This window comes from Falco biarmicus, chromosome 8, assembly GCF_023638135.1.
Source record: "Falco biarmicus isolate bFalBia1 chromosome 8, bFalBia1.pri, whole genome shotgun sequence".
Taxonomy (NCBI): domain Eukaryota; kingdom Metazoa; phylum Chordata; class Aves; order Falconiformes; family Falconidae; genus Falco; species Falco biarmicus.
Window position 1 is genome coordinate 41,519,591 of NC_079295.1, and position 26,890 is coordinate 41,546,480.

The 26,890-nt window shown below is 38.1% G+C and overlaps 1 protein-coding gene across 9 annotated transcripts in view; it reads left to right on the forward strand.

Moving 5' to 3' along the window:
• MBD5 (methyl-CpG binding domain protein 5) overlaps nucleotides 1–26,890 on the forward strand; it is a 147,671-nt gene that overhangs the window by 53,305 nt on the left and 67,476 nt on the right. For all 9 annotated transcript variants that reach the window (XM_056349670.1, XM_056349674.1, XM_056349675.1 and 6 more), the window contains exon 2: nucleotides 737–834. The gene's annotated coding sequence lies outside the window, so the exon portion shown is untranslated. The remainder of the gene's footprint in view (nucleotides 1–736; nucleotides 835–26,890) is intronic.

Genomic DNA, 26,890 nt, shown 5'->3' on the forward strand with positions numbered 1-26,890 from the left:
TGGAAATTTTATTGTGGCTATAATGGACAAATGGTTTGTCTTTCAGTGAAAGAAGTTGGGACCTGAAAAAAAAAAGTTGTAGCTGTTGAGCATTTTAGCTTAAGTTGATTCCAAAGGAAGTACGTACATAACTAGTTCATTTGATGCTGACCTTACTGTATGCATCGTAATTTTTCTTAATTCATCTTTCCATAGTTACAGGACACAAATATGAAAACAGCACTCATAAATTATACTGTATGGTTATACATATATGAATAATGCGTTTTAACAGTTTTTTAAACTGTAACTGGCATTTTTGGGGACATCGTCTTAAAGTTACTTTTCATTTGGCTTTTCAGAATTTAGGGAGTTGGTTTAACTTTTCATAATCTATTAGTGCGTATAATATAACATACTTCAAGTTGTAATTTTATGTGCCTTTTCTAATCTTTAACTTACGAGATGATTACTGGTGTTATTTTGGTATGAGAACAGTGAATTACCCAAATTTTGTGTATTTAGGCTTAAATAGACTAATGCGGTGTAATTGTTAAATGCCTCAAGTAGATAAATGCCTTCCCATGTAATGGCTCCAGTGCTTGTCTATTTGTTTTTAATGGTAGGTACTAAATTCATCTATTGTATGAAATGCATAATACTTTTTGTGCCTTCTGAATAAATAAAATCTTTAAAAATCCTCATTCTAGTTGCAACTAACCTGGCTTATGTACTGCTTTGTTGTGTTTTTCTTCAGATACTTACTGATGATGGTGGTCATTGGAGGCATAAATATTGAAGAATATATCATTTACAGACAAGATCTTTGAAATCAGTTTCCTTCAGACAGCAAAGGTAAGTAAAATATATTGTGCATTTGTATATAAGTAATGAGTCAGGTGGGTTTTTAACCTCAAAAATAACCAAAATTGAATAGCAGCTGAAGTTCAGAAGCCTTGACTGTACTTCCAAAAGTTCTAACTTTAGTAAGTTTTTTTATCCTACTAATGTGAAAAATAACCTTTATGGAATGAGCTGAGTTTCTTTTCTTCCCGTTAGTTACAACAACAGGAGTCCTTAGCTTGTTTTTTTCTGCATTTGATGTTATTCCTTGTTCCTTTTTTCTCACAAGTTTTTCAAAATGCAGGTCTTTTGCAGTATCTCTGTGCAATACTGATGAGAACCTGAAGTACCTTGTACATTAAAATCTGAAGAACAGTTGGGCATGGAGAATACTACTCAAAAAGACAAAATTTATGTGGAAAAGAAATAGCCGGCAACATGCGAAGTAAAATAGCGGTCAATCTCTTGAAGATTTCTATCGAGATTTAGAAATGTTTCTTCTTTTTAATTAAGTATTAGAGACACGAATCAGATGTGCACTCTGCTTCTACTATTTCTTTTGAATGTGGACTTTTGATCAAAATAGTTGTTAGAGATTCAGGAGAGGTTTGTGTATTATTTTTTTCTGTTTTGAAATTAACTATATAGAACACTAGGTAATATGGGAAGAATTTTTTCAGTTATGGAAATAGAGCTAATTTTCCCACTCATTATCTCCTGTTAATTTAATATGTGGCAATATCTGGAATTTAGTGATGATTATATGGCAGTAGATTTTTGGTTAGCTGTACAGCTCATCTATGAGCAAACCAATTAAGACATAATTTCAGAATATAATTGAACTCCTAATGGGGCACTTTAATTCACTGGAAATTTACATATTTGCTTTTCTTTGTTTTAGTAGACAGGTCCAAAATGAGGGTGCAGCTTCATTTTTTAACTTCTCAGTACAGCAACTTCATCTGAGACTTTTCAAAGTGAAGCGTGTAAAATACTATTGAATAATAGGATGGATAAGTTCATGAATAAGCTACTTAGTTCTGAAATCTGAACTTCGAATAGCTTTTATTAGCTGTTTATGTGAAGAACAAAACTTACTGCATTGTTAGGATGCTGTGGCCCTGTTGATACTCTTCACCTACAGCGCAACACCGTACAATACAACACAGTGAAAACTGATTTACTTGGTACAAAGTTTGTTTAGTGTTCATAACTAATTGTCTTCCTTTAAGCATGTCTGGGCAGCTTTGATCTGCTGGAAGGGGCTCATTCTGCAGATCCTTATAACTGACTTTTCAAGCAGTATGAATAGAGAATTCTTGAAACTGCACAGTTAGTCCAGACCCAGCCTGATGGAGCATCAGGGCTGGAACACACAGCATCAGAGTTTTGTCTCACTTCTGTGTTACAAAAACAAAGCACCTCATTTATGTAGTGCTTGTAATGCATCTCTGATTTACTGCCCCTTCAGTATCTTTTTGCATAAGTCAGGGCTTTCCTGTGAAACCCCCTTTTTTCTTTTTTGAGGTTTTTTTCAGCCCAAGTTTAACTGCAAGGGCGCTAAAACATTATGTTACTCGTATTTCACCATATGCAGTGGACACTGGCAGATGTATCTGGGCTAACCCAGCCCTGATTGTGTTGGGGTTTGCATCGCTCTAGGTTTTCGCAGCTCCCAAATGATGCTGTAAGGGAACAGCAGATGGGAAGGAGTTAAAAAGTGCGGCACATATAGCTGACTTACATGACCTAAAATAAGGAAACAAACAGTAACTGTTTGTTAGAGGAAAGCTCAAATTAAGAAAGAATTGAAGGCAGTTCTCTTTTTTTTTTTTTTTTAACTCCCCCCCCCCCCCCCCTTTTTTTTTTGACCCTGAAAATGGAAGACCTTTTTCATTTAAAAAATAAACACTACTGAGCTGGGAGAGGTTATTTTTACCTCTGCCATGTTGAGGTTATATTTTTGGGTTTGTTTTGTTGTTCCTGTTTCCTTCAAGGATAGACCTTTGCATATGCTTTTATTTGTTCTAAAGTGGGCATCTACAACATTTGGTAAAGGAAAACCAAATGTTTTGGAGGAATAATTATCAAAGTTTGCATTTGGATTAAGAGGAAACATTTCTTCTACGTGAAAAACTGGGGCAGGGAAAGTATTTCTTTCTATAATGTTAATGTTTTACTAGTTACTTCCTTGAAGTTTTAATATGTACATACGGATAAACCTCAGGATGCTTCTACAAAATCCAAAAAAACATTTAGCTCTCTTTATCGGTATCTTAGCTTTTATTTTGTACTTTTTGTCTATCGATACTAAAATGTTCACAGCTGTATAGGTATGTGCAGACACTGTTTCTATTCCATTTGATCTATTTTTAAATGCAGGGGCTTTTTCTATTTAATACGCATTACTGTGCTTGCAGTCTAATACTTCAAAACCTTAGTGACCTTGGTTCACCCACTTGTACCTTGTACATTATCATGCAGTCTTTAATTATGTGGTAACATGCTATTTTTCTCCGTAGAAGGAAATTCTTGCATTCAATAGGCGATATTTAATCAGTATGCAGCTATCTAGTATTTTTAATTGTTTCGTGTGTACATATTTTCTGTACTATATAATTTTCAGACCTTGCTCTGCAGATAGAATTAAGAATTTGCCTTTATGTTTCACTGTAGCTTTTAGCAACAGGTTTTCTCTAAGTCTTTCTGGCAAAGACCAATCTCTGAAGCCCAGGTTATTTTTCGGAAACATTTTCTGTGCTAGGAGCTTCCTTTGCCAGTTCTTTTGATGGGCTGCTGAGGTTTGTATACCTTTTACAGTAGTTGCAGAACTGGGTTACTCACTCCATGAAGATTCTTTCAAGCCAGAAAAGCGAGAACGGTGATCCTACATGAAGATCTTGGGAATTGAAAGAATTGTTGGCCTAGGCATCTTTTTTTGAAGTCATGAGTTCATTCTTCTTGGTTCTCAGTTTCACACTCAGCCATTCTTACCTGTAACCTGCTTCCTTGTACGTCTCATGTCCTGCATCTCTGTTTTCAGTCTCCCTCATCCAAGTAATTTCCAGTGTCAGCTGGTTTCTATTCCAGGTTCATTATCCGTTCTCACACAGTACCAGTCTTCCCTCATTTCAGTTACTCTCTAGAATTACAGTTCTATTCTGGCTCCAGATTTGCACCCCTTTTTCTCAGGGTGAGTCTGCACAGATGGGTATTGAAGGTAGCACATCTTTCTACCCATGCTCTGAGTCAGCTGATGCAAGTCAACTTCTGTGCAACAGCCTTGTAGCTACTTTGGCGTGACTGAAGTGCTACGGAGGAGCTAATTCTGCCTCTCTGCTATGCTAGGAAGGTTACACACAACCATAATGCAAAGATAGCTGTCTGCCAAATGCTGTCCTTGCTATAGTGCATGTGTACGTAGAAATTCTGCATTTCCAAAACTGAACGTTTCAAAAAACTTTTAAATTCTGTATTGGAAAATGGGTATTTTTAATATGCGTGTAGCAATTTTAGGATGATCACTGTGGATTTTACATATCCATAAACTGAGATGGTGCTTATTGATTTGTATTATTTATTTCAGCATGTGAAAGAAACCAGAACGATACAAGTCCTCATAATATTTTTTCTTGTTAATCACTTAAAAGCATGCAAAGATATATCAGAGAAATATAGCATGAATAAAATAGAAAACTGTTTATGCAGACTTGAGGAGGATGTGTGAGGTTTACATCTGTTTCATGTGTTTTATCTTTTCAAACAGTACATGGAAAATTCTAGTAGTTAGATAGAATTTTATACTATGTGATAAAACGATAAACATGTTTAGTCCCCTGTGCCATCTCCAGCTGCAAGCCATGTAGTCTTTGAGAACTTTCTGAACTGCCTAATTCTGGGATTCATGATGTATCACTGCACAAAATCAGGCCTCTTGCTATCCAAACTTCAGAATTTATAGGGCTGTTTAATTATACTGAAGTATATAACATATGACTTGGCGCTGCATCCACAATGCTTCTCTAAATAGTTTGTCTTAGAACTGTGTCATTACTAATGTTTTGATTGCAGTTATTGTAAGACAGAGGAGGAGCAGTGTCGTGTTGCATCATTTTTCTCCCTAAAGCAGTCTGCAGTCCGGATTGACAGACAATTTTTCCTGGGTTGTCATTAAAACCAAGGAGCCCAATTGTCTTTTCTGAAGCCCTAATGTTTTTCTGAGAACAGTCAATTTTCTGTCTCTCTCTCTCATCTTTTCATATGAAAGGGTTGGGGTTTCTGTGAAATCCCAGGTTACTTTCTCTAATGCAAGATATAAACTAATTCTACCTTCTTAAATTGAATAAGGGGAAACCTACTTAATTTGGAAGGTTTCTTCTACAGAATTTTTTTAAAGGCTTTTGGAAAAAAAAAAAAAGGTATAACATTACAATATCAGTACTTTTAGGTACATTTTAGAGTACCTTTTGAATATAATAGATTCGATAGGTCGTTCTTTGCCTTTAGCAGAAAATTTTTACCTCTTCTGCCAAGTTTTCCACATTTCACTAGAGCAAGAAGTTTGTTTTCAGTGGTCCCCATTTTTTTTCGAGCTGGTCCTTCTGAAACAATTTTCAAATAAAACACAGGCTGACGTTTTGAATTTTTCTGGAAGCATATACTGTAAATAAATCTTGCAAACTACAATGACTTTACATTTTGAAGAATTGGAACAGTGGGCACCCTGAACAAAAGCAAATATGCCCAACACTTTCTATTGTTACCAAATTAATCAAGCTCAGAGGTTTTAATTGTAATTTCAAAGTTAAATATTTAAGTAATGTGAATGTTTGTGATACTGCAGTGCATCTCTTTCTTTAAAATTAATAACATCATAGCAAAACTGTTAAAATTAACATTTTTTAATACATAATTATTCTTAGCAAAGCTAGGCATACGTGCACACAGCTTCTGAATTAGTTGCCTCAGGGTTGGCTTCATACAGTCACAGCACTCTGGATATCTCCAGAAAGCTTTGGGTTTTTTTTTATTATTTGAGTCTGCGATGTTAGTTTTAAAATATCCATCCTTTTCCTGTAGTACATCAAGATACTTCTGTGAAGTAAAAGCCACGTCGTCTTTGTTTTTCTTTGAAGAGCTATGGATTTAAAATCACAGATAAGAGCTACTGCCATTATTTTTTAATTACACAAAATATTTACAGGATGAATCTTAAGATAAACTGAACAAAAAGTTATAACACCAAACCAAACTCTGATCTTTGATTTTTGTTTTCATAATTCCTTCTGAAAAAAACAGTGTTCTAAAAAGAAGCTCAGGGGTAGCAAATTTAAAATCTGGCTACTAATGAAAACCAAAGAAACCATTGTTTTTCTTTACATGAAGGTGGCCTGAAAGGCTGTGAATGTTGTTTTTTTCCATTTTGCTCTTTAATTTTGTTTTATTTTCCCCTTACTATAAATTCCCATCCTTGGAGGCCCACTGTCTTGATGAAAAATCTGTTGAAATGCTTAAGGAAGGTGAAAATATTAAAAAAAAAAAAACAAAAAACAAAAAACAAAAAACAACCTGGGGAGATGTCTGTGCTGTGATTCATCAGCCAGTGGTTGGTTTGGGTAACTGGTGCTGGTGATTTTGACCAGTGGGTGCTTGTCCCAGATACAAGTGTCCCCACTGCAAAGGCCTGGCCAAGTTGGCCTTTCTCCTTCTTTCTGTCCTCGTTACAATGTGCAGGGAGAGGGTGCAGGAGCTTTCCTTGGCTCTGTGTTGAGCTCCTCTCCAGTTGAGCAAGAATTTGGTTCTCTAAAGGGACTGGTGGGAAGGCATGAACTCTTGTCATTCCCCTGGCTTCACGTACAGCCCCGGTTTGAAGTTGGCACGTTCAGCTTGGAGATTGCCAGCACTGATCCACTTCTGATCTGGCCTTGTACCACCAGGAGCTGCAATTTATATATTCTAAGTATAGCCACGACAGCTTTCCTACAGTGAGAAATAAGAGTTTTCAAATTGAATTCTTGCTTTTGTTCATTTATCTTTAAACAAGGCATCGGCATTTTTCAGATTCTTAACTGGCCTCTATCAGCACATTGCTGCTGAAGGGAGATCCCTACTCCAGTTAGTTTCTACGGTCCAGCTCAGTGAATCTCAAACATCTTTGTCTCCTCCCCTAGAAGGATCCCATTCAGTGAAATGCTTTTAAATTAAAACCGGCAATGCTTTTAAATTCAAGCTCACACAAAGCTTCTGAAGAAAAGAACCACTCTTCCTCTGAAAACCTGTGTTGGTATGCCAGAGCTGTCACTGAAAACAGAATAATTTTTATTTGTTACTACATTCATGAAAAATATTTATGAGGCAAGATGATCACTAAGATGATTCCATAATTGCCATAGTTGGCTTTAACTTGGTCTCCCAAACTATGGTTGCATCACTTCAAAGGATTCATTACATTTCTTTTGGTTTTTATCCTCAGTGTATGAAAGCTTATAGGTACCGTTCTGAGAGTGGGGACAAAAATACTAGAGCTTAGGAACAGGATAGGTGAACTAAACTTTCCATTGAAAGCTCTTGTGAAAACTTTAAATGTCACATCGTTATTGATCAGCTCTGTCCATCTGTTGAGTTCTTAATACAGAAACTAAAATTATTTAGGACATAGATCCCAGCCTGAATTTTCCAAAGTAGCTGTAATGTATTTGAGGTGCATGTTGTTTAGATGTTAAAGAACAAAATGCTGGTTTTTTATACTATTGATACATAAATGGAAACGGTCATTGTTGAATCATGTGTAAATTGGTAATAGTTTGAGAAGGTAGCTACATGACAGAATTCTCATTTAGTTGCTGTCCTGACAAAGGGAACGGGAAATGGAGAAGGAAGCCTGGTCACAGGTATACCTTCAATAAAAGACAGAAGAGGAAAAACTGTATAATATATACGGTATGCATTATAATATATGTAATGTAACCTCACCTAGATAATTCTAACACAGCATTTTTGTTTACACTACTAATGCTTGTTTGGAAGTTTTATACCTTTTCCAGTGTGGATATTTATATTGGTTCAGGTGTATATCTTTTTTCCTTTAATTTTCTTTTTATCTCAAGTATAATTTAAGCATTTGAGTGACAGCAAGTGATATTTTCACAGGATAGATTATGTAGGGAAATGAACAGTTGACAGTAGGCATAATGGCAGCCTGGAACAGCCTGACATGTAGGTGTTCTGACTGGAAGATACTTACTGTGTTGAATGAAGTTCTCATGTAGAGTGGCTTTCAGTTTATATTGTATTCTCATAGTATAGTATTAAATATATACCCATTACACGTATGCATCAGGTGGGGTTTTTTACACAATATAATCTCTTGAAGAAGAAATAGCATTACATATTCTGAAAGGAAATTCAACAGGTAGGTCCTGGCATTAGTCAAAGTCCTTGGCCTTTGCATTCTGTAGGTGTGAAAGAGCAAGATGTCTTCCAAAGTGGGTAAATACACTTGTTGTTCCCATATAACTTCTCTGTAATTAGCTAAGAGCAACACAGAATAAATGTCTTTATTTTTTTTTTAGAAAGGAGAAGGGAGCTCTTGGTTATTAGTTGCATGCCAACTTTTGGCCTTTTTACAGACTTACAAATCCCAAATATTCATATTCAAAAGACCTTGGTAAAGTTATCCAGTACCTTGTGTGTAGTATGAAATTTCACAGGTGGAGAAAGTAAGAGAACTTTACCTGATTAAAGTTTAATGTCAATATTTCTGTTAACTTTCAGAAGATTAGATAACTACTTCTAGCTGAAAAACATGACAAATTGAACATTAACTTAAATGATACTTGCATAATATTCTGCCTATACAGAAGATTGATCAGTAGGTCATTTTACTTCAATATCATTCTGTTATACCATTTAAAGTGTAAAAATCGTAGTAACCTCTCTTTAACTGTTATATCAGCAGAAATTTATGCACATGCCTTGATCAAGTTAATATTTATTAGAATTATTTGTGATCCTTGGAAAACAGTTCCTTGAACCCCAGTGACACTAGAGAAGAGCACTATTGTTCCTGCAAAGGGGCAGATTAAAACATGGTGCACATTCATTCATATTGTGAAACTGCAAAATGTGTATCTTCCAGTGCAGCAAGTTAGCAAATAGCTGATTTAGATGATGATGCTTTTAAAAATTGCCACATTACCAATATTTAAATGATTATGCCATCTGTCACGAATAATATTAAGACTGTGGATATCCCTGGTACCTTATCTGCATACTGCAAGCCAGTAAAAATCAGCTATTTTGCAGTAGTCTTCTCGAAAGAATTGAGAAGGGTAAAAACTGAGCCAGGCACCTTCCTCAGCAGGATGGTATAAAATTTGGTGGTTACCACCAAATGTGTTTCCGTAATTCACTTGGTTTTGTCTGTTTGCTTCATACTTAAGACTTCTTTCTGATATCTTTTCAGTGGAAATTATTATGAAGTAGTAGCACATACATAAAAATGATGATTGTCATGGTTTTTCTTAAATTACATTTTTTGGATGAGCTAAAATTTGAAATGCATTTCAGATCTTTAAAAACAGGTATGCTGTTTCAAATGACAGAAAAAAAACCCTTTTTGCCTACTTGTTCAAGACAGTGGGAGTACCATCCTAAACGCACCTGATATTATGTAGTCCCTTTTCTTAAAAAAAGACAAACAAAAGCAATGAAAAAACCCAGCCTAGTTATCACAGTGTGAGCCAAAGTAGTGACACTTGATTTTGGTGGCATAAAAGATCTTGGAAAATGGTGGCTTTTTTTCCCTCCTAGGGCATGAGAAGAATCTTTCTAGGTTATTGTTAGCAAAATGGGTCACCACTTTAGGATGGTCTACTGGTACATTTTACCAAAAAGCTTGTCATTCCCAGTTTAACTCAAGAAAAACGAAGTTAAACGTCCACTGTAACAATGTGTAGGACTCTGTCACTCAGCTGAAAGATACAGTATTTTGAAATCCTCTGCCTCATGTGAGAGTACAAGTCACTGGTTTGACACAGATGTTTCCGAATGAGGTTTGATGCCCCCAGATTAGATTATCATGACTGGCCTATCTAAACATGTATAATTATGCATTTTTTATGAATAGTTTTGATTTGGGCTACAGGAATGCAAAGCTAAAATTCCATCGGAGACAGTAAAAGATAGTTTATAATTACAAATGAACGAGCCTGGCTGCAGCTGCAGGAACAGGTGGGTAGGGACCAAGCTGATGAGGCTGAAGCAGCAGGGTCCGGAGATGCAGCCCACACACCACATCAGACGGTGCCCCTTTGGGAAGTGGGGTGAAGAGGGATGAGCTGCGTTTCCCATAGCTGCTGCCTCTTTCCCCGGTGAAGCAGACTCTATTATAAATGTACGCTTAATGCACAGTTATATTTAAGTACTTTTGCAAAAGAGTGAAGTGAAGCTGATCAATGATAAAATGCTTTCAAACCAGAAATACCTGTAAAAGCATATCTTCAAATGAGGATGGGAGTGGTGCCTTCAGCTGGGCATAGGTTCTTTAGTTGTATCTTCTGCCTGTGTATCTACTCTGCTCATTTTATTTCCTGCCCAGGACAGGTCCCGTTTCGGGGGGGGGTGGGGGTGGGGGGGGGGGGGGTGTTGTTTGGGTTTGGGTTTTTTTTGTGATTTTGGTGGGTTTTTTTCCCCTAGGCATCTAAGGGAGAATAAGGGAGATTAAAAACCCAAAGGCCAGAGGCCACAGTGACTATTTTCTGGCTTCTTTCAGCATGCAGACTATCACTTTTCGTAGAACCTGGATGAAAGCTCAGCTATTTGAAAGCTACCTGATCTTGTTTCGAAGTCTGGAAGTGATAGTGAGCTTACCGTTTCACCTAGAAAACTGTTTCCGTATTTAATTACCTATAATAGTAAGAAATTGCATTTTATGTGAAATTAACACTGCTCTACCTTTCATCAGGAAAGACTTAAATATTTTTCTCTTTGTTTATGTGTACTAAAGCTTTCATAACTGTATTCTTGCTTGTTGTCATAGTGTGGGTATACTTTCCTCATCCCCCTTAGCTGTACCTGTGCTTTAGCATTTGCTTGCACTATTTGCAAAAAGAAAAAATGGTGCCAATTGGGAAGAGTTTGTGAAAACCATTTATGTGAAAGTGATCTGCCAAACAGTGTGCTGAGAAACACAGCCTAGCATACTTTTGCTGTGGCTCTCTAGCATAAAATTGATACATTGCATACTAAGTTTGCAGCTATACTACTGACATGCCTTATTGCTTTATCCCCTGAATTGCTGATAGAAACAATGTGGTAGATGTTAAATAGAATTTAGAGGGTTTTTAGAGGCCAAAGCATTCGTTAAGGCTAGTACTGCCCCAAGTATATAGTAAAACACAAAATTCTGTGATAGGGAAGAATTGCATTGCTGTATATTTAGAGCCTGCGCTCCGTGCTGCGTTAGGCAGCTCCCTCGGTGCACTGCAGCCGCCACGCGCTGTCCTTGCCCGTTACGGAGCATTTCTGGGGGAGCAGCTAACACAGTAAGTGACTTTGGGGTTCAGGTCAGGGGGATTACGTTTTTGGCTGGAAGGAAAGAAGGCTCTGACTTGCTCCTCTGTGATCAATTCCGAAATCCAGAACTAAGTATATAAGAAGCTAAAAGCTGTTTAGCCCCTCAGCCTGGGAAGTGAACTCACTGGCAAGTGGGCTGAAGGGAAGGGAGGAGGGAGACGTTGCAGGGGCTCTATGTTCTTCCTTATGTGTTGGAACGTAGCAGGGATGTGCTCCTTAGAGTAAGTTTTAGCTTAGATTCAGTTCATGTAATATTTATGTTAATGGGATATATTCACTGAAAAAGGGGATGGAAAAACCAAACCGCAATGTACAAAATATCTACTGGACTGACACAACAGTAAATTATTTGTTTAGGTAGAAATAGAAACTTAGAGAACATGAATCTGGGATTGAACTGTATATTTTAGCTTTGAACCAAATGTGGTCATTTAGTGATGATTACAAGGTGATTTTAATGCAGCCAGATTTGAGGATCATTGTTGGTATGCAGTTACTGAAGTCTGAGGTTCTGGCTCTGTGGAAGCTGATGGCAGACCTGAAAAAGCCTTTCGGTTATATTTGCACAGTACAGTGCTCTACTGATCGAAGTGTGTTTCATTGCTACGTTCTGAGTACACATCTCATTCAAAATACTTGGTCCTTCTGGATTTGACTCATGTAGGTATTTTTGCAGCACGTTTTGTAATAGAAGCTCTAGGCTAGAGATTCCGTATCAGTTAAATGTTTTTCTTGCCTGTCCCTGAAGTCACCTAGTATTTTGTCCCGTCTAAAAACTGTTCATTGGCAACATTAAGGAACACTGAATGCTGAAGCCATCTCTGTTGTTTATTTGGTCTAGTAAAAGGTAAAAAGAGAGTTTGGAAAATTGTTGGAGACATTTCTAATGAAGTCTCTCTTGAAGATTTTCTAGAGAAAATAAACACTGGGGGTTTTTTTGTTGTTGTTGTTGGGTTGGTTTTGGTTTTTTGTTTGTTAAGTAGATTTTTCCATACCTTCTGCAACTTGGTGATTCAAGTTCAATGAATTGCTAAATTCGGGGTTTGGCCAACAAATGTAAACGGTGGGGTAACCTGACACAGCCAGATTTGTCCAAATTGATGTTGAATGCATTTGTCATGTACTCCTCATGTACTTCCCTTCGCTGTGGCTGCTGAAGAAGAGCTCTCCAGATATCAGTGTCTGACCATGCAGTTGCCACATGATGTCTTTAAAGACTGCACAGACAGTCCTTTGCCCCGGGTACTTAAAGCACCAATTCTCAGGTAGGTTCCACTTGCCTGTCTTCATGCCTGCTCCCTCCTGAGCAGCCCCTATGGAGGCAGCGTACCCTGAGCTTGTCCTTGTCCACTGCAGTTCCAAGGCTTGACAGTAAAACAAAATGCAGAAGTATTTCTGAAAGCTGAAAGTAGAGAATGCTGAGTTAATACTTTCAAGACTTAGAAGCAAAACAGTATAATAAAACCCCAAACCTAATCTGTGCTTCTAAAGAAAATATGCTAAAATAGCTAAAAACATGCTACACCTTCAAGGCAGTCTTTGAACATTAGAAGAACTTGCATTTTATCAAATTTTCACTCACCTCACCCTCAAATATGTGATCTTGGTGTAGTTTCAAATGCAAATGTTGGTGATCTCTAGAGCCTGTATGCTTTTTACCTTTGACATTTCATAACTACATAATAGAGAATGGTAGGGCTAGCTGCCTACTTAATTGGGTTGATTTAATTTTTTAACAGTCAGCTTTCAATAGATTTCACATACAATATCTTTGGATGTATTTTGACAGGAGTACAAGTTTTAAGGCCTTTGGCCAGTCCTTTTCAGGAGTCAAACTGTCTCTTCATCTGTTGCTGTGGTTCATGCATACAAGTGCAAAAACGGCTTTAGAGATTTGGGATGCAGGAGAACTTCCCTGTGTGTCTGTTAATTCACTCTGATCTGTGTTGGTGCCAGAAAAAAAATAAAATCCTGATGACTCACCAGGAGAAGATTTCCATTCTGTGTGAAGTACTGTTCGGGTGTTTCACTAACCTAGTGGTGAGCGTAGCATTTGATAGTAGGGCATCAACGGCTAGTTCTTTTATGATGGACACTTGCAGTGTGTGGACAGTGGTGTGGGCAGTGGTTCTCAATGCTTCAAGTCTCAGATTGTGCTGAGGCTTTTGACAGAAACTGTGTGTTCCTATTGTATGATATATCAGTGTGTATCCAGGAGGAGATTAAAAACTGAGTAAATCAGTTTGGGGAAACTTGTACTCATTACGTGCTTAAAAAATACCAGTTTTTGCAGCGTTCCAAAGAATGCTACCAGAAGAAACCTGATAATTTCACCCTGTTAGAGGTGGGGTACCTCGACAGTTGCTATCCATAGGTCATGCACGGGATGATTTTGAGAGGCAGGAGGAAGTGTCACACCTGGGCTGCTGGACTCTGGGCGATACCTGCCCACTAGTAACAGGACACAGTGAGTTTTGCATAATATATGCGACACTAAAGCAAGGTAATTACTGATGACTAAGTTGGAAGTCATAGACTTTCAGGTCATTTTCCACAGTTTGAAAAATTGTTTCCTGTACTAAGGGAAATGGGACTGGCAGCAGGGAAAGCAGGAGGAGATGGAATGAGCCCTTACGAGCAAGCATAGAGAAATCTGATGTATTACATAGGCACCTACAAAATATTTTACCTTAGCATCATATACTCTCTGTTCTGATTGCTTTCATAATTTCATCCTGCTTCCTCATTTTGTGAACTATTTATGCTTAACATGTTTCTGTTGAAATAAAATTAACATTCCAGAACGCTATCTGGTAACTGTGAGTGTGTACCTGAACAGCAGTATCATCTTTTGTGCAAAAAATTGAATATGTTCAGCATTGCTGTTTAAACCAAAAGATACCAATAATAAATTGGAAGCCTGTTGCTTTTTCTCCCTTCTGAAAAAAAAAAACCAAAATGGAAGCCCAGGGTTCTGTTACATCCCTGGCACTTTATTTAAATCCAAAAAATATAATAACTATTCAATAAAACAAAAAAAAAGGAAATTCAGAGACTGTATAAGTTGATAATTGGAAAAGAAAAAAAAGCCCCTGCTGGACAGCATCAAGCATCTGAGGTTGCAAAGAGCAGATAGTTTGTCCTCAATGCAGTCCCTTGGCTTTCTGGGTGCTCTGGGGTGTATGAAACTGCTGGGAAATGCTGTCCATCCTCAGGGAGAGCAGTGAAGGAGAGCCGTCGTAGGGGCTGGGAGAGTGGAGTGAGTCATTGTATCCTGTGTTTACAGTTCAACCTCAAGATCAGGATTTGTTTGCAAAGATGATCTTGGGTGCAGCAGGCGTCTGTGGTTTAACAGGACAGAAAGCTGGTCCCTCATATCCAAAATCTGTTCTTATCTTTGTACACTACTCCCAGGCCTTTCTCATAGGTTCACATACTTTCTTTCCTTCCTTTTTTCCCCCTCCTTCCTTTCTTTTTTCCCCCTCCTTCTGGTCTGAGCCACCTTTTCTGGTGGCTGTAAAAGCTCCGACTAGAGCAGGGGGCTGAGAGCTCTGAGCGTTGAGGTGTTGAAATCTTGGGTACGTTGCAGTGCAGGAAGCAGAAAGGCAGCTCTCCAGCCAGCCTCCAGAAGGAAATGCTGTGCTTTGCCATGGAGAAATCCTGGGGTGTCCATGCTAATGGTGCATATGTTGGGTAGAGAGGAGAGGAAACACACCACCTCTAGGAAGTCCTGTTACACCACCTCTAGGAAGTCCTGTTAACATTTTTCCGTGATTGGAGAGAGAGAAAGAGAAAGTCACTGCTGTATGTTGTGGAGAGAATGAGCCTTGCTCTAGGGTGCTGGAAATCAAATAGTTAATGCTACAAGAAATCTTTATGGCCCTCTTGTAAATCATGCTCAGTTAAAGGGAACGTGGCAATTTTAAATCGGCTGTCCCAGGAAGTCAACACTGGTTTTAAATGCGTGCAAACTGAAAATAATCTGTGCCAGAACTTCTTGTGCTAGTGCCAGCTAAAAAGAAGAAAGAAAGAAAAAGTCAAATTGATAGGTTTCAAAGCTGATCATTGTGCTTAAGTGCTATGGCTGGAAATTGCTGAATAACTTTTCCATTGAAATAACAGTTACTGTATGTGTGTGAAGGTACATATGGTGCCTTTGCAATAATACAAAATACCTGAAATCCTGAATTCCTTGCTAAGCTTGCAGCATTGCACAAAAATACGACCTGATGCAATGTATTGCCATTTGGCTTAACCTGAGATGATTCCATGAATGTCAAACAACATAATGCTAAGGATATTCAAAATTCATGCAAAACATGATGTCAGTATGTGTGACCTCAACTCCATAGTAGCATAATGTGTTAAATTATCTTGCTGTAGTTCCAAAAAGCTTCATGGATTAAGTTTTTTTAAAGTGCTACTCTTTAACAGAGGAATTTTTTTTAAAAATGAAAAATTCTACCTCTCCAGCTCTTCTGTTTACCTTAGCTTCTCAAACCTCCTGTATTCCGAATCGTCTTTATAGTGTGACAATTCCTGCCCGTCTCTGTGGTCATTCTGGGCAGGGAAAATCTTCATGCTGAAGGTGTGTTGCATCTAATTCTTCATATGACTTTTCACACCTAGTGGCATACATGGCAGTTTTCAAGTTTTCTTCTAATGCTGGTCACACAAAAACTTGAAAGCAGAGATTAAAATAAGCTTCTCTTCCTTTTTATTGGTTTTATGTGTTAGTCTTCTCTCCTCCTAAGGGGAATCTGGAAAGTATGCTACAAAACCACATTTCTAACAAATCTATTGGCAAAATTTATAGAGAGATGCTAAACAGTCTGCAGTTAGTAAAGTTCAGGGCTGTGGGATTTGGCTGAAAAGAATTTAGAAGACCAGTGTGAAACCCGACCGCTTTGACAGACTTGAGTTCTTTAATACTTCTACATAAATTGGGTATTTTCAGCTCTGAGACCTGTGTTGCAAGGGCCCAGGCTACCATCCAGCGTACAATTGCAACATATTTAAGAGTTTGCTGTGGGATTTGTATTTGACTAAGACAATGAATAAAATTGACAAATGAGAAAAAATAGTTTGCCACAAAATTACTTGGTTACATCAAGTGGGAAGAAATACTGATAAAAAATATTTTGGTGCAGAAGTACAAACTTTTTTTACCCCACTGTATTTACCATCATGCACTTATTGGGCTGACCTACAGCAGTTACAAACAAATGCCTTGACTGTTTCCATTTACTACCATTTTGTGTATGTTCTAGGATAAATTCTTACCTTGCGTAAATTTATACTGCTTTGTAGCAAAGCCCTGGTATGCAAGATGAGGATCTAGCTGCATGAGTAGGTTCTTAATTTGGGTAGTTTAGCAGAGGATATGTTTATAGTTCAAAAAATAAATAATTCAGAAGACTGTATCTGGGTTGTGTTGACTATTTGGAACCCTACTTGAAAATTACTCATTCAGTCATTTCACTTAGTTAACAGCTAACTATTAACTATGTGAACTTTTACAGTATTACAACTTTTTAAGTAACGTTCATGTACTGTATCATGGCTTGGTTAGGTGCTTCGCATTACAGCAACACGTTTGGAGGCTAATTTTAGTAGTGCTGGTGCTGGCTTTTTGAAAGTACATCAGCCTTGCTTTCTAAATTGCCTCTGAAACTCTTGTTTTGGGTGTAAGGTGCTTTTTTCTAGCATCAAAACTTCTCATGAAGTACATTGTACCTCATCAAAATGATGTACATCGTTGTAGTTACTGGAACTGAAGAAAGACTTGAACACTCTTACTTGTTCCTGTCCACTCGGAATGTCAAGATGGCTGTGCTGACATATTCCCCGTTTAACATATCAAGAGGCTACTAGAAACTTTGGATGATGCCATAGACTGGGAAACTCTTTCACCTTTTAAAATCTTACCACTAATGTTTGCGATGTTAGACTAGCCACATTACATTGCACGGATCTCAGTTCACTGAGAATTAAAGGCATTCTTACCTGGTTTTCATGCTACCTTGATATTATTTAAAAAATTATTGAGTTACTGAGAAATAATTCACATTGCCCAAACTTTAAACGTTTTCGTCTGCTCTCTGAAGTTGAGCAGTAGTTAAAATAGGCGTTTCCTAATGCACTGGTGCATGTCACCATTTTACATATTAGCTTAATTTTGTGCCTGTGTGTATGACCATGTTTTGTCCTCTTACACTAAGTTGAGAGTCAAGTCTTTAGTTCCTCACATGAAGGTCCTGTTCATCACACTGGTTGATCATCTTGTTAATCCGATTTGAGGATGAAAGCAGAATTTTTACAGAGTTATTTTAGGTCCCGACTTCTTTTTAGGTGTGTTTGCCACATGTTTCCATGCTCACGTGTTCAAAAAGGCTGACCAAAATTTCCACTGACATAGCTACGTCCTGCCATCCCCTGAAAGATATTTTCAAAATTAATCAAATTCTTTCTGTATGCAATTTCAGCCACGAGTGCTTTCTGAAGGTGGCAGAACCATTCAGTTACTTGAAGTCAGGCATGCACCTGCTGGGTTTGGATCGGGTTTTGGTAGTTAGAACTCCAGAATACCGAAATACAGGGGAGGCTTTCTCAAGGAGCACCACCAACTTACGTGTGCTTTAACGTCAGGAAGAAGTTTCTAAATGAAGTACGTGAGGAGACATCTATAATTTCTGTTTTCCTGACGGGGGACACAGCCTATAGGTCCCAGTAGGTGGGTTGGGTCCCATCTGCCCTACTCTGCTGTTCCCCCACACTGCTCCCTGCGAGGCTGGAGGTGCGGGCGGTTGGCTGCTCAGGCACTCCAAATAGCTGGACCTGCTGTGCTGCCTTATTTCCAAGTGAGACCAAGGCCACCAAGCCCTGCTTCCAAAAATCTGGGAAGTGTGCTCTTAAGCTGTCAAATTTAAAGCAAGTTTGCATTAAGATGAAGATGTGCTTTCGTCCTGAGGCTGCAGCTCACCGTTAGTATCTCGGCGCTTGGTTTGAATAGAAATCTTTTTATCTACCAGATTAGTAGTTGCCAGGAGATCTGATTGTCCCATCAATTTCAATCTAGCGTAATTCAGTAGGAATTCAAAGTTTTTCTCCTTGAATGGATGTCTTGTACTCTCTTTGGGAAATGAATTCTGTCATCTGGAAGCTCCCATTAACTCCTTCCTACCAGCCGCCACACCTTTGAATTAGAGAAGTTTGCAAGTACAAAAGAGGAAACAAAAGCTTCAGGGGTCGGAAACTTTCTTTTATATTAAGCCTAAATCCAGATAGTGTAAAAACATGCGAAGAATGAAGGAAGTGGGACACTTAGCTTGTGGTTTCTGTAAAGAAGGAAAAAATCCAGTCAATCAATTAGACCAGTTGACACTGTGTAGTTCACTGCTCTCAGAGCCATACAAAATTGTAAGGCAGCACTGCCGCTACACTTACATTTTTTAATCATTAAATTAAGATTACTTGCAAAGCAATTCAGAGTGTTTAATTCCTTGTTAATGACTGGAGGCCTTAATTGAAGTCTTTTGCATCATATGTTAGAAGTTTCTTTGGCTTGAAAGAAGGTTTTTTGGTGGTAGAGAAAATGTTACATGAAATCTTGCAATGAAAAACCAAACCTCTGTGTAACCAAGTTGTCTGTTGACTATTACTAAAAGTCTTATCTCAGTTCCTTTTTCTCTGTGTGCTCTGGTGATGTGAAAAGCTGGCTAAGATGTAGCTAGCAAAATTCATTCATTAGCTGCTCTAATGCAGAAACACTTTCTTGATCTCTGTACAACAGCAGTAATGCAGCCGTTCGTTGAATTGCTTCCCAAAAACATTTTAGAAGCAAGAAACCTAACATGCTTCATATTTTGAATTTATGTTGTAGATTTTGGGATATAACCAACTTTGAGAAAAGAGTTAATTCTGTGATTATTTTTTTTACAGATTTGTTGTTGTTTCAATGTCTGTCTTTAATCCTTCAACATTTATCTGTGTGTTTAACTCAAAAAAATCTTGGTGTTACCAACTCCAGTTGTTGATTCACTGTCAAACACCTTGGCAACTTTAAATGCTAGTTTTCACTGTCCCCTCTTTTTCTTGTCTAATAATGCTTATAGAGCAGGCATAGGATAAAAAATTGCATCTAGGTTGGTGGAAGTGTTGAGGCTGGGAGCATATTTTCATGGCGGGGGTTGCTAAGGCAATGCTTTCTAGTTTTGTGTTTATCTCAGTAAACCAAGGGACAGTGAATTTATGATGTTGTGTAACAAGTTTTTTCTGAAAAATTATTCTAAGTTTTTAAAGACATAATGTTTCCTCTGGTTTTTCATTTGCAATTTGACTAGCTGACATTTTGTCAGATGTTGGCAGCTTTGACTTTTAGCTTGGGTCTTGTTGGTGAATTGCTCAGAGTAAAAACAACGTGAAAGTTTATCAATGAAAAATTATCGCTTCTGTTACGCATAATAAAGTGTGCAAACCAGACCAATAAACCAGTTACGTGCCTCTGTCCACTCATTGTTCTTGAGCCTGCATAGTTCTATACTGCGTTAAAACAGGAACTGGATGATGAAAAACGTTTTATTTGCAGTGATTTTCAAATTGAAAATGAAAGTTTAAAACCAATCAAACAGCCAGGTTTGAGTACAGAGGTATCAGAAGCCATTTATGTAATGGTCTGGGAATTACTCTTTTCTTGATGATTAAGAACTGTGTAGTAAAGGTTCTTACTGCCTCACTGGTAGCTTTACACCAAATCTTTCAGTATTGCAGCTGCTGAGGACATGCTTTGAGTATCTTTGTTAGGATATCAAGCTAAGTATCGGAATCTAATTAACTCACCGCTGTCAGATGATTCTTATGATCAACTTGCTGTAGGAGATGTTTAATGTAATGCTTTGTCTATGTCAGCTGTAGCTAATACCAATCATTGCCACCCAATTTAATTTATATTTTTTTACCAATTACAAACCACTGCAGTGAGACAGGCTGCCAGAGCTGAGGAGGGCCTGGTGGGGCAGAGAACACCGCAGCCCAGGTCCCAAGGCAGCCCTGCCTGCTGCCTCCCAAAAACTCTTGGCATGAGTACTTACAGCCTTGCAACTTGCTGAATGCAGTGGGATGGCATCTAGCTTTAGAAAACAGGCTTGGGCGTAGGTTATCCTGATTTTTGTGATGTTGGGAGACCCAACCAGTGGCCCAAGCTAAGCCTGCCAGCAAGACCACTGTGTGTTGCTTAGTCATTTGCTTGGCAATAATCTCTCGGTGGCCGAAATCTTACCTCTGGGGAGGTGGTTCTTCACGCTGGTGGGGAGATGGGTCTGCATCTGGCTGCGGAAGGTGGTGGGACTGCAGAGGGCCAGCCGGCTTCTGAGGAGAACAGTTCCTTAGTGTCAGCCTGGAAAGAAGCAGGGAACAGATGTGGATTAGGAGAATTGTTTTCATTCCTGCTTCACATGAACAAACTACCAGCTTAGGTATTTGTATATCTTTAGGTTTTTAACTGAAAAAGTCTTCTATGACTAGAAATGCTTCCATATCCGTCACTTGCTTAAACTAACCTATGGCCGTGTCCATCAGTAATGTTCTCCACCATCTGCAGCTCCCTCGGATTAGCTCTAACACCAGCAACAATGTCCTTGGAGGAAGGTGTGTGCTTTCCTTATTATGCTTCTTTAAACTGGGTGATACACTGGGACGCGTTTTCCCCTGATGAGACTCCACAGAGATAATAAAGAAATGGAGAATCCTGTATTTATAATCAACATACCATATGAAACATATGATGCTTTCAAGCATTGAAAGAGGCTGCCCAGGGAGGTGGTGGAGTCCCCTTCCCTAGAGGTATTTAGAAGATGTATAGATGCGGTGCTTAGCGATGTGGGTTAGTGGTGGGCTTGGCGGCGCTGGGTTACTAGTTGGACTCGGTGATCTTAAAGGTCTTTTCCAACCTAAACAGTTCTATGATTCTGTATCCAGAGGATGAGTAGCAAATGAGTGAATTCAGCTGGTGTTGGAGTGAGATGTGTTACCATGTTTAGGAGAGGACTGCAGTAGAAGATGAGGAAGTTTCAGGACTGTACTAAGTGTGGGTTGTCTACCTGATGTGTGTGGGCAATTAGATCCAAGAGCAAAAGTGTGGTTGGAAGAGGAAAAGATGAAGGAGCAAGAGGAGTTGTTGGTGAGAGTGCAGGAACCAGCTTTCCAGCAAAAGCCCTGAAGGCATCACAGCTGGTTCTGCCAGAGGTAGCAGGGGAGACATGCAGGATTTGCACTTTGCTCGTACGTCAGTAACAAACTAGAGGAACTGAGGTATACCCACCAAGCTCGATCCCAACCGTCATCCTGCGCTGGAGAGCATGGTTTTCATGGCCTGAACAGCACGACACTCTCAGGGTCGGAAGCTGCAGGGATCGTGGCAGGTGTGCCCTGCTCTGCAGGATCCTTGCTGAGGGCAGCCCAGAGTGCGCACTTCAGTGCGCGGCTTTCTCATTGACCCTAGGATGTTTCTGTGCTATGTTAGGCGTAGGCTATTGTCAAATCACTTTTCGCTGGATAAAAAAATGCAAAATCTTTGCTTTTTTAGTAATCAGATTAAAATTATGTCTTCCTCTGCTGCCAGCTTTCTGTGCCTTTTTATTTGATTCTTGGATTAGGGCTTTTTGTATTTTCATAGGTTATATAATGTACATGTTATGTGTTTATATAAAACATTATATAGATGTTAATATTTTTGCATTTCATTGTGAGTCAGTGTTCAAAGTGGAGTTCAGGAAAAAATTCAGCCCTGTCAGATTCTGCAGCAGGAACAGTTATTTTTACGATCACAGCGGTGGCCAGAACAATACATGATATATGTATCAATACTTGCCAAAGGTCACCATAAAGCTTCTAAATTAGTAAATTCATTAAGACATCAAGAGCTCTTAGATATGTTTATATATTAACTATTGTTTCAGGCATTTTTTTCTCGTCTCTGGCCTTTTCACAAACTCATAAGGCTTCAGAAAACCTTGCAGCAAACAAGTGAGTGTTATTAGCCTTTTAAGAGGATGTGTGCATTTTTCCCCAATGACATTCAGTACATTTGTCATTAATGCAGTTTAATAATTTTTCACATGTCTGTTTGGCCTTACTACTGCTTGCAGCAGGTGATATATATTTCTAAAAATCAGAGGAATGTTTGATGATTTAATACCATGGTGCTTATAAATACCTTAAAAACAGACTTCATAAAACCTATCAAAGCTTTCTGAAAAATTTTTCAATCCTAGGCTAAAATTTTAGAGAATTTTGATCTCTTATCTATGAACAAGATGGATATTTTTAAAATTATCAAACAGATTCAAATAGTAGGGCATTTATATAAATATAGACTTAGCAGTGATCCAATGTGAATTATATTAAACTCAGTGGGAAACCATCTATTAACCTTGGCAAGAATAGAATTACAATTCCAGAAACTGAATTCTGCTTTAGGAGTCCTGTGTCAGGGGATTATTAAAATACCGTCCTGATACTTTATGAATGAATTGGACAATTAGTAGTACTAATTAGTAGCAACGTCACTTTGAAAGAGCTGCTTAGAGGAAACACAATGATAAATATTCCTCAGTGGTGAAGGAGACTGTCTTCAGCAGGCAGCGTGGTACGTGTTAGGTAGTGAAATGAAATTCCTTTGCTATGTAAATTTATTTGAACTTTCTCAGCCTTTCCAGTTTCAGACGGGATACTTGCTGTAGTATACACTGTCGAGGCTTTTCTGTAGCTTGACAAAATTTAACACCTTGTAAAGCGCTGCTGAGATATTCAGTAATGAAATCTGTGTGTAAGGTAACGGTGGGTATCATTTTACTGGAAGATTAACACCCTCTAGCCACGGAGAGACGTAGAAGTAGAGAATGTGGAAAGTGTGAGTGCTACGGTGATGGAGTTGCTTACGTCACTAAATAAGCAAAGAGTGAAGCTCAGCGCATTAAAGCCATTGGCACTGCAGTCAGTAGTGTTTAAGTCCCTGACCTCCCTTAAGGTACTTCCTCTTCAAAAAATTTAGTTAAGAGAGGATTGTGAAGCAACAACCTCTTTTGGTTTTTTTTCCGGTTTTGTTTTTTTTTTTTCTTCTTAAGAATTCTCCAGAATTTCTTAGCTTCTTCAGAATTTCCAGTTATCTCATACCAGAGCACTAACAATGGAAAAAATATCTGTGATGGTGTTCATGTGCCTGGGTGGGATGATACCTTTCTATGTGAACTCTAGATGGACAACGTATTACTTCAGGTACAGGAGAAAACAGATTTCTCTGCCACCAGCATTGGTTGTAGCCTGAGTCCAGACCAGAATTAAATTGATGGAAGAAGTCTGTGCTGGATGCCAGTTGTTGAGTCGTCCCCCTGTCAACTGCCATGGCAGCATTTGGCCTGCATGAGAGTTGAAAATAATCGAGATGTGCCAGTTATGGAAAATTGTGCCAAGAATTTTTAAATAAGGAATAACACTGTTTAGAAAAGTTTATGTTATTTTCTTTTTGGAAGATTTAATTTTAAACAATGGTATAATGTCATGTCTAAAAGAAGACACTTTATTATGTGATGATAAAGTATCATGAGGCAAAATTATAAACTGTTAGTGTGCTTGCTGCATTAAATTTCTTCTTTCCTAATGAGTTGGAGGCTTGGCATAAGCGATTCATCTTAAAGCCCAGGTATGCTTTTCTTCTGCTCCTTATGCTGTTGGTATATTTATTCAAGCATTTGTGCAGTGCTTTGGCTGCTTATACCATGTTCTTAAAGGAATGGAAAAGCATAAAATCTTGGTGTCAACATAAATATATTTCTATAAAATAATCTGAATCCAATTATAGAAATTGGTGGGTTGAGTTACCTCTTGCCTGTGAAGGAAGTGTTCCAACACAGTGTGGAAACACAGGAGCAGCTGGAGGGGCAGGAGGAAAGTGTGGTTGAGCTGTCTTCAGGATAAAAGTTGTGCCTCGCCTGTGTCTGTTTACATGGATGCTAATAGAATGCACATAACACTTGTTACTGACCTTGAAGCAATTTGTAAATATGCTTTTGAGATTCTGTTTCTTCAAGTAGTATATATTACAAAGTACAGGAGCAGTTAAAAGTCATAATTCAGGATGACTGACCCCACTGTCAAAGTCTCTGTTAGTTTCCAATGTCAAGATACAATGCAACAGACAAATGAAGCTGTGTACAATATTTTCATATGGGGGGAAATGGGGGGACTGTGTGCACTTGGTGATGGTGGAAACAACAGCATTCCTATCAAAAGGAAAATACTTTAAAAAAATAAATTAAATGTTTGACTATTACCAAGTTCTGTCATGGATCTTTCTTCAGTGGGTGGTAGCTGAGTTTGCATTTGGTTGGTGGAAAGATTGTTTCTGTCTCCTCTTGGGGTTATTTGATCAAATGTGTTCACTTCAGGGTATTTATATTTTGTATGTTAAGGCTTTATGTTAGCCATAGAAATCAAGAAGAAAAGGGATTACCATTGTCCTCTCCCTTTTAGGTTGGCTTTTGTCCCGATAGCGGGCTTTTACGCACCTTCTGAAATACCACTGTGTTTCAGGGCAAGACAACTACAGAAAGAAATTCAGTTCTTTCTTAGTTTACAGTAGTAATGACTAAATAAGGGGGGTTTTATTAATTCATTCTTTCATACCTCTAACAACATTTGTTTAGGAAAAATAAGGAGGGGAAAAGACAAATTCATATTATACAGAACCAAAATTATTTGTTTATCATCTCAGTTCTCATCAGCTTCACTGTTATCTCTATATTAAATTAAAGATCAGTGAAGGAGAAAAGTAGATTACATTTCCATTGTGAGCTAGAAAATAGAAATGCATGTACAACAGGTATGCAAAGTAGCTAATGGAAATAAATCACAAGTTTTTAAAACGCTGTTACAGATGAATGAAAATGATTTTTAAATTATTCATTAATTTTTAATTCTAAGATGTTTTCACAAAACCAAAATAAATTGGAATGCATGATTATTTGAGAGAACCTTTCGTTTCCATAACTCACGGGTCCAAATCTTGAGTATTAACTTCATCAAAATATCAAGAACAAGGAAGCAGAAAACATATTACTGTTTAATGTACAAAATACAGGCAAATGCTTGCCATAGCAACCAGCACTTAGGTGAGACGAGTGCTGTGGTACATGGGCCTGCACTGTGCTTACCTCTTTATTACCCAGGTTTGTACATGGGAGTGATTTTCTTCATAGTTGGAAACTGATCTATTTGTCAATTTGATTGTTTTCCTTGGGTTTTTAAATTGCCAGGTGAAGATTGCATGTATGCTGTTTCTGAATAGTAGCATGCACCTTTCCTGTCAAAACCAAGGCTTTTTATAAAATAAAAGTCTTTTCATGGTTGTGAGATATATTATTAGTACTTGCCACTTTCTTTATGAAAGTATCAGATATGCAGGATTTATAGCATTGAGACTATTGACTAAACTGACGTCTCTGATCTTCTCCTCTTGCAAATTAAAACTCCATTTCTTTTTTTCCCACTTGTAACTGGAGACAAAAAAAAATATTATTCTTTCTTACATCTTCTCTGTTCAAAGCTACATCGACTGAAATGACACCGTTGCCAAATCTGTGAAAAATGTTAGTATGTTAGCCTTATAGCTATATATCACATACGTAAAACAAATATGTTAGTATGTTAGCCTTATAGCTATATATCACACACGTAAAACAAATGTGTTAGTATGTTAGCCTTACAGCTATAGCTAATTTTTGAATTAGCTTCTCTGAAAGACCTGCCTGTTATTACTCTATTTCTCCTAGCTTTCATATTTTTCACTTGGTATATTGTGTTGTTAGGCAGTTAAAATGCATTTTTGAAGTTATATTAATATGGCCAACTTGTTGTCATACAAAAAGAACAGTACCCTTGGAAAAGGCCATATGTTCATGCAAAGGTAGTCTTGGAAGGTAGGATATGTGCTTCTTTTTTTCTTATGCCATCTGTTAGGTTCTAACTTCATTTTCTCTAGATACCCTGTCTAGCAAATAATCAGCTAATAGATGTGAATTCTAATCAGTAAGGAAGCAAGATTATTATTTCCAACAGTTTCATGACGACTTTAGTCAGGTCCTCAGAACAGATTTTTTGAGACAGGCCTACCTGCTCTTTGGTACTATAGCAGTTGATTTAGAATTAGGATCGTACATTTTGAATATGTAGGCAGCTAAATACTACTTTTATTTAAACAATGAAGTATGCTGAGGGCCTCCTATGAAAACAGGAGGTGAGAAGGTATTTTCAATACTGCAGTACTCTAAAATAAAATAAATGAACAAACATACTGAATTTCTCCAAGCACTTTGGACTGGCATAAGCCAAATTCACTGCTGCTCTTTCCACTTCAAGTTACTCGTTCCTGTACACATGCCACTCCTTCCTAAGCATCTAGTCCGGCACAAGCATTCCTCCAGGCACAGAGATTAGGGAA